The sequence below is a fragment of the Cherax quadricarinatus genome, chromosome 51 (genome assembly GCF_038502225.1).
Source record: "Cherax quadricarinatus isolate ZL_2023a chromosome 51, ASM3850222v1, whole genome shotgun sequence".
NCBI lineage: Eukaryota > Metazoa > Arthropoda > Malacostraca > Decapoda > Parastacidae > Cherax > Cherax quadricarinatus.
The window spans coordinates 3,766,318-3,777,843 of NC_091342.1; positions in this window are offsets into that span (position 1 = coordinate 3,766,318).

Genomic DNA, 11,526 nt, shown 5'->3' on the forward strand with positions numbered 1-11,526 from the left:
GGTGTTCCAATATATTTTAGGTTAGGTTAGGATAGGTTCGGCTAGGTTGGGTTAGGTTAAGATAGGTTAGGTTAGGTTATGTTAGGTAAGGTTAGGTTAGGTTAGGTTAGGATAGGTTAGGTTAGGTTAAGTTAGGTTAGGCTAGGTTCGGCTAGGTTAGGTTAGGTTAAGTTAGGTTAGGTTAGGTTATGTTAGGTAAGGTTAGGTTAGGCTAGGTTAGGTTAGGTTAGGTTAGGTTAGGCTAGGTTAGGTTAGGTTAGGCTAGGTTAGGATAGGTTAGGTTAGGTTAAGTTAGGTTAGGCTAGGTTAGGTTAGGTTAGGCTAGGTTAGGATAGGTTAGGTTAGGTTATGTTAAGTTAGGTTAGGATAGGTTAGGTTAGGATAGGTTCGGCTAGGTTAGGTTAGGTTAAGTTAGGATAGGTTAGGTTCGGTTAGGTTAGGTTAGGTAAGGTTAGGTTCGGTTAGGCTAGGTTAGGTTAGGTTAGGTTAGGTTATGTTATGTTAGGTAAGGTTAGGTTAGGTTATGTTAGGTAAGGTTAGGTTCGGTTAGGTTAGGTTAGGATAGGTTAGGTTAGGTTAGGTTAGGTAGGTTAGGTTAGGTTAGGTTAAGTTAGGTTAAGTGGTAAGGTTAGGTTAGGTTAGGCTAGGTTAGGATAGGTTAGGTTAGGTTATGTTAAGTTAGGTTAGGATAGGTTAGGTTAGGATAGGTTCGGCTAGGTTAGGTTAGGTTAAGTTAGGATAGGTTAGGTTCGGTTAGGTTAGGTTAGGTAAGGTTAGGTTCGGTTAGGCTAGGTTAGGTTAGGTTAGGTTAGGTTAGGTTAGGTTAGGCTAGGTAAGGTTAGGTTCGGTTAGGTTAGGTTAGGATAGGTTAGGTTAGGTTAGGTTAGGTAGGTTAGGTTAGGTTAGGTTAAGTTAGGTTAAGTGGTAAGGTTAGGTTAGGTTATGTTAGGTAAGGTTAGGTTAGGTTATGTTAGGTAAGGTTAGGTTCGGTTAGGTTAGGTTAGGTTAGGTTAGGTTAGGTAGGTTAGGTTAGGTTAGGTTAGGTTAGGTTAGGATAGGTTCGGTTAGGTTAGGTTAGGCTAGGTTAGGAAAAGTTAGGTTAGGGTATGTTAGGTTAGGATAGGTTAGGTTAGGTTAGGTGCGTGTGTGTGTGTGTGTGTGTGTGTGTGTGTGTGTGTGTGTGTGTGTGTGTGTGTGTGTGTGTGTGTGTGTGTGTGTGAATATCTTGGTTACAGTGATGTGTCCCCTTATTAACTTTAATGAACTAAAAGGGTTAAAACGAGTAAAATTTGTTGGTAATTGATGAGGGTAGTGTAGTCGAATTAGAGTTACCGATAAAAAGATGATATAAGTGGGTTGTGATGAAATTAGTTTAAAACGATATTCAAAGGTGTTTTGAAGGTGTTCAAGGGTGTTTTGAAGGTGTTGAAGAGTGTTTTTGAAGGTGTTCAAGAGTGTTTTGAAGGTGTTCAAGGGTGTTTTGAAGGTGTTCAAGGGTGTTTTGAAGGTGATCAAAGGTGTTTTGAGGTTATTCAAAGGTGTTTTGAAGGTGTTCAAGGGTGTTTGAAGGTGTTGAAGGGTGTTTTGATTGAATTCAGCGGTGTTTTAGTAGTATTCAGTGGTGTAATTGGGAGTACTCAAATGGTGTTTTTGGAAGTGTTTCAGTGTTGTTTGGAAATGTTCAAAGGTGTTCAAAGGTGTTCAAAGGTGTTTTGAGTGTGTTCAAATGATTATGAGAGTGCTTTGAAGGTGTTTTGAAGGTGTTCAAGGGTGTTTATGTGAGTATTCAAAGGTGTTTTGAAGGTGTACAAATGATTATGAGAGTACTTATGAAGGTGTTCAAATGATGTGCAAGAGTACTTATGAAGGTGTTCTGGGAGTATTCAGAGGTGATTTGGGGGTGTTCGAATGATGTTTTTGGAGTATTTCAGTGTTGTTTGGAAATGTATAAAGGTATTTTTTGTGAGTATTCAATGATTTATGAGAGTGTTTTTGAAGATGTTCAAAGTAAAAGTGCGTATTTAACTTCGTAATATGTAAAATTGTGAGTAGTGAATTTAACGAAAGTGGATGCGGTGACTTTCTGATGCATGTGTCCCCACTTTAATGAACTAAAAGGGTTAAAACGAGAAAAATTGGGGGTTATGAGTGAAAATTGTGAGGTGTTGGTTGGAGTGTGAGGGTTTGGGAGAGTGGGGAGGAGGTTACTTCGTGGGGAGTGACCTGAGATGAAAAATGTCTAGACTTGTGTTGTAAAGAAATTGTGGGTATTAACGAAAAAAATGTGTCTTTCTGATGATGAAAATGTTTTCCCTATGATGTAGGTACTATATCCCCTTATTAACTTGAATGAACTGAAAGTTCGACATGATTCAGCTTGTGTGTGTGGGGGTCATCGCGTGACGTCACTGACCGTCGAGTAAACACATTAATGAGAGGAATACTGACGTCACACTTGTTTAGACTTGTAGTAAGAGAGAGCACCATGCCCCATAGGAGGAGTTCATTTGAATGCTTACCCCCAGAGGGGAGGAAACCAAAAAACCTTGATCCAAGGAATTGGAGAATTTCGAAACCCCCATAGGGGGGAATCCAAAAACTTGGTAATATTGAGAAATTTTTGGGATTGGGGGGTGGGGTGGAAGGAGGGACAATCCAAAAAACCTTGATCCAAGGAGATGGAGAATTTCGAAAACCCCATAGGGAGGATCCAAAAAACTTGATCTAAGGAGATGGAGAATTTCGAAAACCCTATAGGGGAGGAATCCAAAAACTTGTATCATCGAGAAATTTTTGGGTTGGGGGGTGAAAGTGGGAGGGGGATCCGAGGAGATGGAGAAATTCAAAACCCCCAGAGGGGGGAATCCAAAAAACTTGATCCGAGGAAGTAGAGTCTTTGTATTATCGAGTGAAAAAAATTGGGATGGTGGGGGTGAAAGGAGGGGTACCCAAAAAAAACCTTGATCCGAGGAATTGGAGAATTTCGAAAACCCCATAGGGGGGAATCCAAAACTTGTATCATCGAGAAATTTTTGGGGTTGGGGGGTGAAAGTGGGAGGGGGAACCTTAAAAATTTGATCCAAGGAGATGGAGAATTTCGAAAACCTCCATAGGGGGGAATGCAAAAACTTGTAATATCGAGAAATTTTGGGATGGGGGTGAAAGTGAGAGGGGGAACCTTAAAAACTTGATCCGAGGAGATGGAGAGCACAAGAAAATGAAATTCAAAAAAAATTCGACAAAAATCGGAAAAAAATTCGAGGCGCGGGGGCGATCCGGACGACGCTGCAGAAGGCGCAGCAGAAGGCGCGAAGGGGCGCGGGCGGGCGCGCGGGGTGGGGCGGGGCGCGCGGGGCGCTCGGGGCGGCGGGGCGGGGCGCGCGCGGGTGCGCGGGCGCGCGGGGCGGCGGGGCGGGGCGCGCGGGTGCGCGGGCGCGCGGCGCGACGGCGGGGTCGCGAGGCGGGGGGTCGTGGGGGGTGTGGGTATTGGGGGGTCAAGGGTGAGGTAGTCTCGAGGGCGAGGTCATGGTCAAAACCGGAAGTAACACCTAGGTGTGAAAAGGGGGAGACTCCAGCTGCTGGTCCTAGACCGGAAGGGATGCCCCAGAGGTGGCCTAATGCAAAACAGTGATAATGTGCGAGTGTGGTGAAAGTGTTGAATGATGATGAAAGTATTTTCTTTTTGGGGATTTTCTTTCTTTTTTGGGTCACCCCTGCATCGGTGGGAGACGGCCGACTTGTTGAAAAAAAAAAAAAAAAAAAAAAAAAAAAAAAAAAAAAAAAAAAAAAATATATATATATATATATATATATATATATATAGAGAGAGAGAGAGAGAGAGAAAGAGGGAGAGAGAGACAGAGGAGAGATCACCTATACTTCCCTTAGTCAACCTCTCTTTCTCTCTCTCTCTCTCTCTCTCTCTCTCTCTCTCTCTCTCTCTCTCTCTCTCTCTCTCTCTCTCTCTCTCTCTCCCTCTCTCTCTCTTTAATCCACCTTTCCTCCCCCACTTCTTTATAACCCCCTCCCATCCCTTTCACCCCTCCTCATCTCCTCCACCTTACTTCCGCCTCAGTGTTCGTTGTAAACACGATGATTCATGACACTGCAGAGAGCATTACGTGATACAGCATCTCGCTCGTCCAGTCTCTTAACCTGTAAGAGAAAATATCTCTCCGTGAGTCTCCTAACTGGATAATTGATGCTCAGAGCGTAGAAAAGTACTGACAGGAGTGACGGATCGCCTCCCTGCCTTAATGCAATGTTAATTTAGCGTCTGTGTATGTAGTGTGTGTGTGTGTGTGTGTGTGTGTGTGTGTGTGTGTGTGTGTGTGTGTGTGTGTGTGTGTGTGTGTGTGTGTGTGTGTGTGTGTGAAGAATGAAAAACACGCTTTAACCCGAAATTGTCTAGTTAAATGCTTTTATTCTCGTTTATTTGCACTTATGAGTCTTACACAGTTCCACCTAACATAAAAAAAAAACTCCTTCATATTGAACCGACACAATTTTAAACCAACACTCACATATTCGATATAAAGTCATTCAACATCTGTGTTCCTCTGTTTGATCTTTATTCTCGAAAATCTAATACGGACGCGGAAATCAAAATGCATTTCTGGTAAATAAATTAGTTTAGGGAGAGAGAGAGAGAGAGAGAGAGAGAGAGAGAGAGAGAGAGAGAGAGAGAGAGAGAAACCTCGGCTAACAGGAAGGCCAAGTGAGGTATGTCAATGCAACATAGTCTCTTATATTCGCTAGGTTAGGTTAAATTTAGTTAGGCCAGGTTAGTTAGGTTATTTTAAGTTTAGTTAGGTTAGGGTAAGTTGGGTTAGATTAAAGTTTAGTTAGGTTAAATTTAGTTATGTTAGGTAAAATTTAGATAATCACTGTTTAAGGCACCTTTCTCAGTCACCCATTTGACTGTCTTAGGAAGATGGCTAGTAAATTTGTCTACCGAAATAGATTAGTAAATGATGGGAAGAGGAGGAGGATTCTGTAGGATGTGGTTAGGAGGAGAATTCTGTGGTGTGTGAGGAGGGGGATTCTGTGGTGTGTGAGGAGGGGGATTCTGTAGTATGTGAGGAAGGGGATTCTGTGGTGTGTGAGGAGAGGGATTCTGTAGTGTGGTAGGAGGGGGATTCTGTAGTGTGTGAGGAGGGGGATTCTGTGGTGTGTTACCTGGAGGTTACCTGGAGGTTATTCCGGGGATCAACGCCCCCGCGGCCCGGTCCATGACCAGGCCTCCCGAGGAGGGGGATTCTGTAATGTGAGAGGAGGAGGATTCTGTAAGATGTAAAACGGTGGGGGATTCTGTAGGATGTGAGGTGAATAATTCTGTAGGATGTGGGGAGGTGGACTGTTCTCTCAACACAATATTCTCGAACGCAAGTAAAGGATTTGACTTCCACTTAGAACACTTCAATACACCACCCGTAACATCACCACAGACTCGCAACACTCTTCGACACAGCGCCTGTAACACAAACTCACTACACTCTTCAACGCAGCGCCTGTAACGCAACAGAGTCGCTACAGTCTTCAGCGCAGCGCCTGTAACATAACAGACTCGCAGCACCCTTCAACACAGCGCCTGTAACACAACAGACTCGCAACACTCTTCAACACAGCGCTTGTAACGCCAGTACAGACACAAAGCCCTTCAACACATCGCCTTTAACGCCAGCTTAGAGGTATACAGACTCACAATACTTTAATGCAAGACTCCTGTAACACAAACTAAGAGGCATAGCAAACAGGAAGCAAGAGCAACCGTGAAATATCAGGCAACAAAATGTAAGTGTAAGAAACCTCAGTGCCTTTACGAACCTAAACAACACATCCTTCGCGACACTAAGCGATTTATATCTGGACACGGAGCTAGCATTAACCCCACATATGATCAGCCAAGTTCAAATACTCGAGAAGGTCAAGAAATGTGCATCAAGACTTGATCCAGAGCTGAGGGGAGGGGGGGTCGATCCCTGGAACACAGGTGGAAACGCTGGGCATGTTTACACCCGCTGCCTTTGTTCACCTAGCAGTAAGTAGGTACCTGGGCGTTAGGTGACTGTTGTGGGTCACATCCTGGGGGGACAAGAATAATCAGTAGCCTCTAATGCTCTGCATGACCAGGGATTTCCTGTACAGTATGTCAGTGATGTCAGCTGAGGTCTGTAACAGTTATTTGAAGTACGTGTAGATTTATTATTTTCTGGCTATGATAGTGTTGTACCCTCGAAAGGGACACAGTGTATATAATGTATATTTGATGTATATTATCTTTCATATAATTTTATATTGCTGATATTTTCATTAATAGCTAAAATGAAAATATCTTACTTTGTGCTACTGAGTTAGCTATGTCATTAAGTAGGATGCAACGTTTGTACTTCACTGTTCGAGAGTTGTGATTGACTCTCCGCGTTTGGTAAACTGCTTAGCTAAGGATCACCTCGCTTGTTTACCTGCCGGCGTCTCTGCAGTACCAGGGGCGAGTCATGTGATATCACCTGATGTGAGGCCTGTAGTTGAGAAATCGCTCTCCATAGCTGGTCATCCCTCGACAAGCACCGCACTCTCCATCTGCCCCTAGTGCTGGTAGCATTCCTCTCGTCTCTGTTCGTTATTTAGACTGTTTTGATAAGTATGATTTCGTTGGCGAGTCGAAACATACATCTTGTAACTGTGTAACTGTTTACAGAGCATTGCTGAGGTTGTGTGTCGTACTGGCACTAAGTCAACCCAGGTCCCAAGCTAAATTTTCTGACCTATTTTGAGTGGCATCTACGCACCATCGTAGTCGGGGATTTGGTTATTCTGAACTTAGATTCAGTATTAAGGGAGTTTTCTGACTTTCATGGAGAATCTGTTGATGGTCCCCAGTTAGGGTCCGTGTTTTGTCTCCTTGTTTCTGACTCCTTGCTGCTGCTTTCTACATTAAGATTATTTGACGAATCGTTCGTCATATTGTTCAAGCAAGCTGTTTTGATTGCTTTGTTGATCAAGAAAATAGATTATTTGAAAGCGTTTAGTCACTGTTTAAATCTAAGTCGAGTCTAGTCGTGTTGAGATATAACAAACAGCTTAGAACATATACACATTCTCTCTCTCTCTCTCTCTCTCTCTCTCTCTCTCACACACACACACACACACACTTGTATTTGCTAGTAAATTTGATCAAATTCATTTACTCTGATTTTGTCTACCTAGACATCTTTGTTGATAAATACTTCAAAACACCTCCACACAGGTACAGTATTAAGACATTTATTTTCACCTAACTGGCCTGTTACCAGAGTTGTAACAAGAGATAATAATTCGTGTCCCATGACACCACCTATTTTCCGTGCTCCAAAACACAGTCTCCGTGGTACATCCACGACACTGCCTTTACATCGTGTCACAGCACTTCATACTTTACTCCGTGTCATGACACCACAACACTCCGGGATACACTACACTCTTACGGTCCACGACACTTCTGTCATATACGATTCTCAGTATGCGGGGAATGACCAATGAAGCCAGCATGAGCCTGCAAGGAACTGAAGTCAGCAGACTGGGTAAGAGACACCCACACAGATCAGCAGACTGAGTAAGGTCCGCAGGTAACAGCCAGCGAGGAACTGAGGTCAGCAGACTGAGTGAGGTCCGAAACAAAGCCAACGAGGAACTGAATTCAGCAGACAGTGACAGATACCCACAGGTCACTGAGGTCTGCGAGTAACAGAAGGCAGCGAGGAACTGAGGGAGACGAGGTCCGCAGCCATCAGGTTAACGATCTAACGAAAAGTTTGCTAGGCGGCCGCAACAATGAGCATCTCAATGTTTCGTTAGTTATTATCCTTTCAGTCACAATCCTTAGGAACTATAAAACATATCACAATTTTAAGGGGAAACTGAAACAGAATACGTTGTAATAAATTGTTACAAGCCCAGAATCATGCTAGATGCTGGAGGGGATCAATAGTCTGCCTAGCATTCTCTGGAGATGACTCCCATCAAGGAAGGTTCTTATGATGCTGGTGAGGGGCTCTTGATCTAGGGAATTGGATCTGTGCTCCAGTTCCCCGAATTAAGCCTGAGTACCGTCCACCCCCCCCCCCACAGGCGCTGTATAATCCTACGGGTTTAGCGCTTCCCCCTTGATTATAATAATAATAATAATAATAATAATAATAATAATAATAATAATAATAATAATAATAATAATCTGGAGATGTCTATACTTTACAGATATCGCATTTTGTAACAGATGTTAATAGACCGTATGATCGGTACACATATGGATACCACGTACAGGATACACTGATTAATAATAATAATAATAATAATAATAATAATAATAATAATAATAATAATAATAATAATAATAACAATAATAATACTATCTTTATTTCTACAAGTACATGTACAAGGTATACAGACCATAGCTGACATCAGTGACACTACTGTATAGAAAGCCGCTTGTTATACAGAGCATTTTGGACAAATTAGGTCAATTTTTGTCCCAGGATGCGATCCATACCAGTCGATTAGCACCCAGGTACCTATTTTACTGCTAGATAAACAGGGACAGCAGGTGTCTTAATGAAACACGTTCTGATGCAGAAGTAAGAAGAATGAGGGGATGAGAGAGCGTAATGAACTGAATCAGTGGAGACAAATTCCATACATAGTTGCAAGAGAAGGTATGAGAGAGTATAAGAGGCCAGGAACAATAACGCCGATTCCGTTGTATTTCAAAGAAACGGGGCCAGGAGCTGAGAGTCGATCAACTGTATGCAAAAAAATCAATGAGTCCGCGTCTCTCTGGGGAAGAGGAATCTTACGCTGAAGATGGAGGGAGCTAATTGATGGGAGGGGGAAAAGGAGGGGAGAGAGAGAGAGAGAGAGAGAGAGAGAGAGAGAGAGAGAGAGAGAGAGAGAGAGAGAGGAGAGAGAGAGAGAGAGAGAGAGAGGGAGGGAGGGAGAGAGAGAGGGTGAGAAGGAGAGAGGGAAGGAAAGAGGGAGAGATAGGGGGGGAGGGGGAGAAGGAGAGGGAGAAAGAGGAGCGTAGAGGGAGAGAGAGAGAGAGAGAGAGAGAGAGAGAGGAGGGTTAGGGGTAGAGGGAAAGAAAGAAAGAGGGGAGGGAGGGGAGAGATTGAGGTATAGAGGGGGGGAGAGAGGGGGGAGAGAGAGGGGGAGAGAGGGGGAAAACATCTCATTATCTTGTTTTCGTACCGAGGGGAAAAAATAAGTATTTATAAGTATATTTTATCCCACTTACTGACCTCATTAAAGTCCCCTCACCCCTCCCCCTCTCTCCCCTCCATCACCCCCTTACCACCTTCCCCTACCCTTTCCCCCTATTCTTCTCCTCTCTCTCCTCCATTCTCTTTACTCATCTCCAACACTGAACAATTTTATTCCTCTTATTCGTTGCCCTTCCTCTTGTACCTCCAAGAACCACTTCCCCTTCCTCTTTCCCCTCCTCCTGTTCCCTTCATCCGTCTCCTCTCCTCCTCCATTCTCCTCCTCCATCAGAAAAAAATGATAACGCAACACCCAATTTCCAGCTATTAGACGTAAGCCTACAAAAACGTGTTGTACTCATTTGCATAATTTTGTACAAGATTAAGGTGATTTAGCACAGATTAATCTAGGCAGCATTCTCCTGCCTTGAACATGGTGATCTAGGCAGCATTCTCTTGCCTTGAACATGGTGATCTAGGCAGCATTCTCTTGCCTTGAACATGGTGATCTAGGCAGCATTCTCCTGCCTTGAACACTGTGATCTAGGCAGCATTCTCCTGCCTTGAACACTGTGATCTAGGCAGCATTCTCCTGCCTTGAACACTGTGATCTAGGCAGCATTCTCCTGCCTTGAACATGGTGATCTAGGCAGCATTCTCCTGCCTTGAACACTGTGATCTATGCAGCATTCTCCTGCCTTGAACATGACAATCTTCTAGTAGGACCTCTCCAATAATAATAATAATAATAATAATAATAATAATAATAATAATAATAATAATAATAATAATACCACTTCTACGTCTACTACTAATACTACCACCACTGCTACTATTTTTCCTACAACTACAACTACTAGCCCCATCACCACTACTCCTACTCCTACTGCTACTGCTCCCTTGTAGAAAACGACACTTCCGTTCAGTTCAAGACAACATGTACGGTTCAAGACAATATGTGCGGTTCAAGACAATATGTGCGGTCCAAGACAATAAGTGTCCTGACGTGTACATAAGTGTCTTACCAAATGTTGTCGGTATCACCTGGCCATGTTTCTGCTCCCTTCTTCCCCCGCTCCCTCTCGTATAAATATTCTGTCCTCTACTCATTTCGTCAACCCCAGAGAATCTCCAGAGAGAACTTCAGGTGTCAGGGCTGTAGCCCGAGGGACGGGAACGGCTCAAACGGAGCAAAGTTTTTGAGATCCTCATACCAGCGAGGACACCAGCCCTGAGATACCACAGATCTGGTCCTGACTCATGCTCCAGCATCTCTGCTACTCTCTGCGAACTCTGTGTTGAGTGGGGAAGGTACCAGCATTAGCCGAGTCTGCTGAGTTCAAGATAACTCGCATCATTGTACATACCGGACCGATGACGCCACCTGAACCAACGACGTGTTGTGCCCCAACACTTGTGATGAACGGGACTCGCAATGCCCCCTGTTATAGAGCTGTAAACGGTACACCACTTGTTCAAACACCGACACTCCTTCGGGAACATGTGATGGGTCACCATCGGGCGAAGACCCGTGTCAGGACTTTGTTACTGGCGAGTATAATATCATTATTATCATTTTCTCTCGCCTCATTGTGACTTGACAGTGGTCCAGAACCGTAACATCGTCACGATAGTTCATCCTTTTAGTGTTGTATATTGTGATTTATATGCCCTTGCCCTGGTAGAGGCGTGACTGCGAGTGTCGAAGCGCTTCTCGCCGCGCGCTGACCTGCCCACACGGGTATGGTGCTTCACGTAAATAAAAAGGAAAGGTAAGATAGTGTTTTAAGTTGCTTTCGTCTCTGGATTTTAAGTTTGGATCCTGGCCTCTAACCTAACCTGACCTGACCCAACTTGACCTGACCTAACCTGACCTGACCTGACCTAACCTAACCTAATCTGATCTAACCTAACCCAACCTGACCTAACCTAACCTAACCTGAACTAACCTAATTTAATCTAACCTAACCTAACCTGACCTGACCTAACCTAACCTGACCTAACCTAACCTAACCTGACCTGGCGTAATCTAACCTGACACCTTGATGGTTCAGCCTCCAGTGCTGACCATTGTTACAACCTATTGTTACGACATTTCTCCCTGTGCGGAACGAAATGTGTCAACAATAGGTCGTTCACCAACCTATATATATTCCTCAAAAGAGTTATTACTTACCCGTATATAATTTACCGTAAATACGCTGGCAAAATAATTTTTATTAACTCCCTTAAAATTAACCTTAAAATGACAACGGAAATTATATTTAAGTTTCCCTGATCAGTAATGACGGAT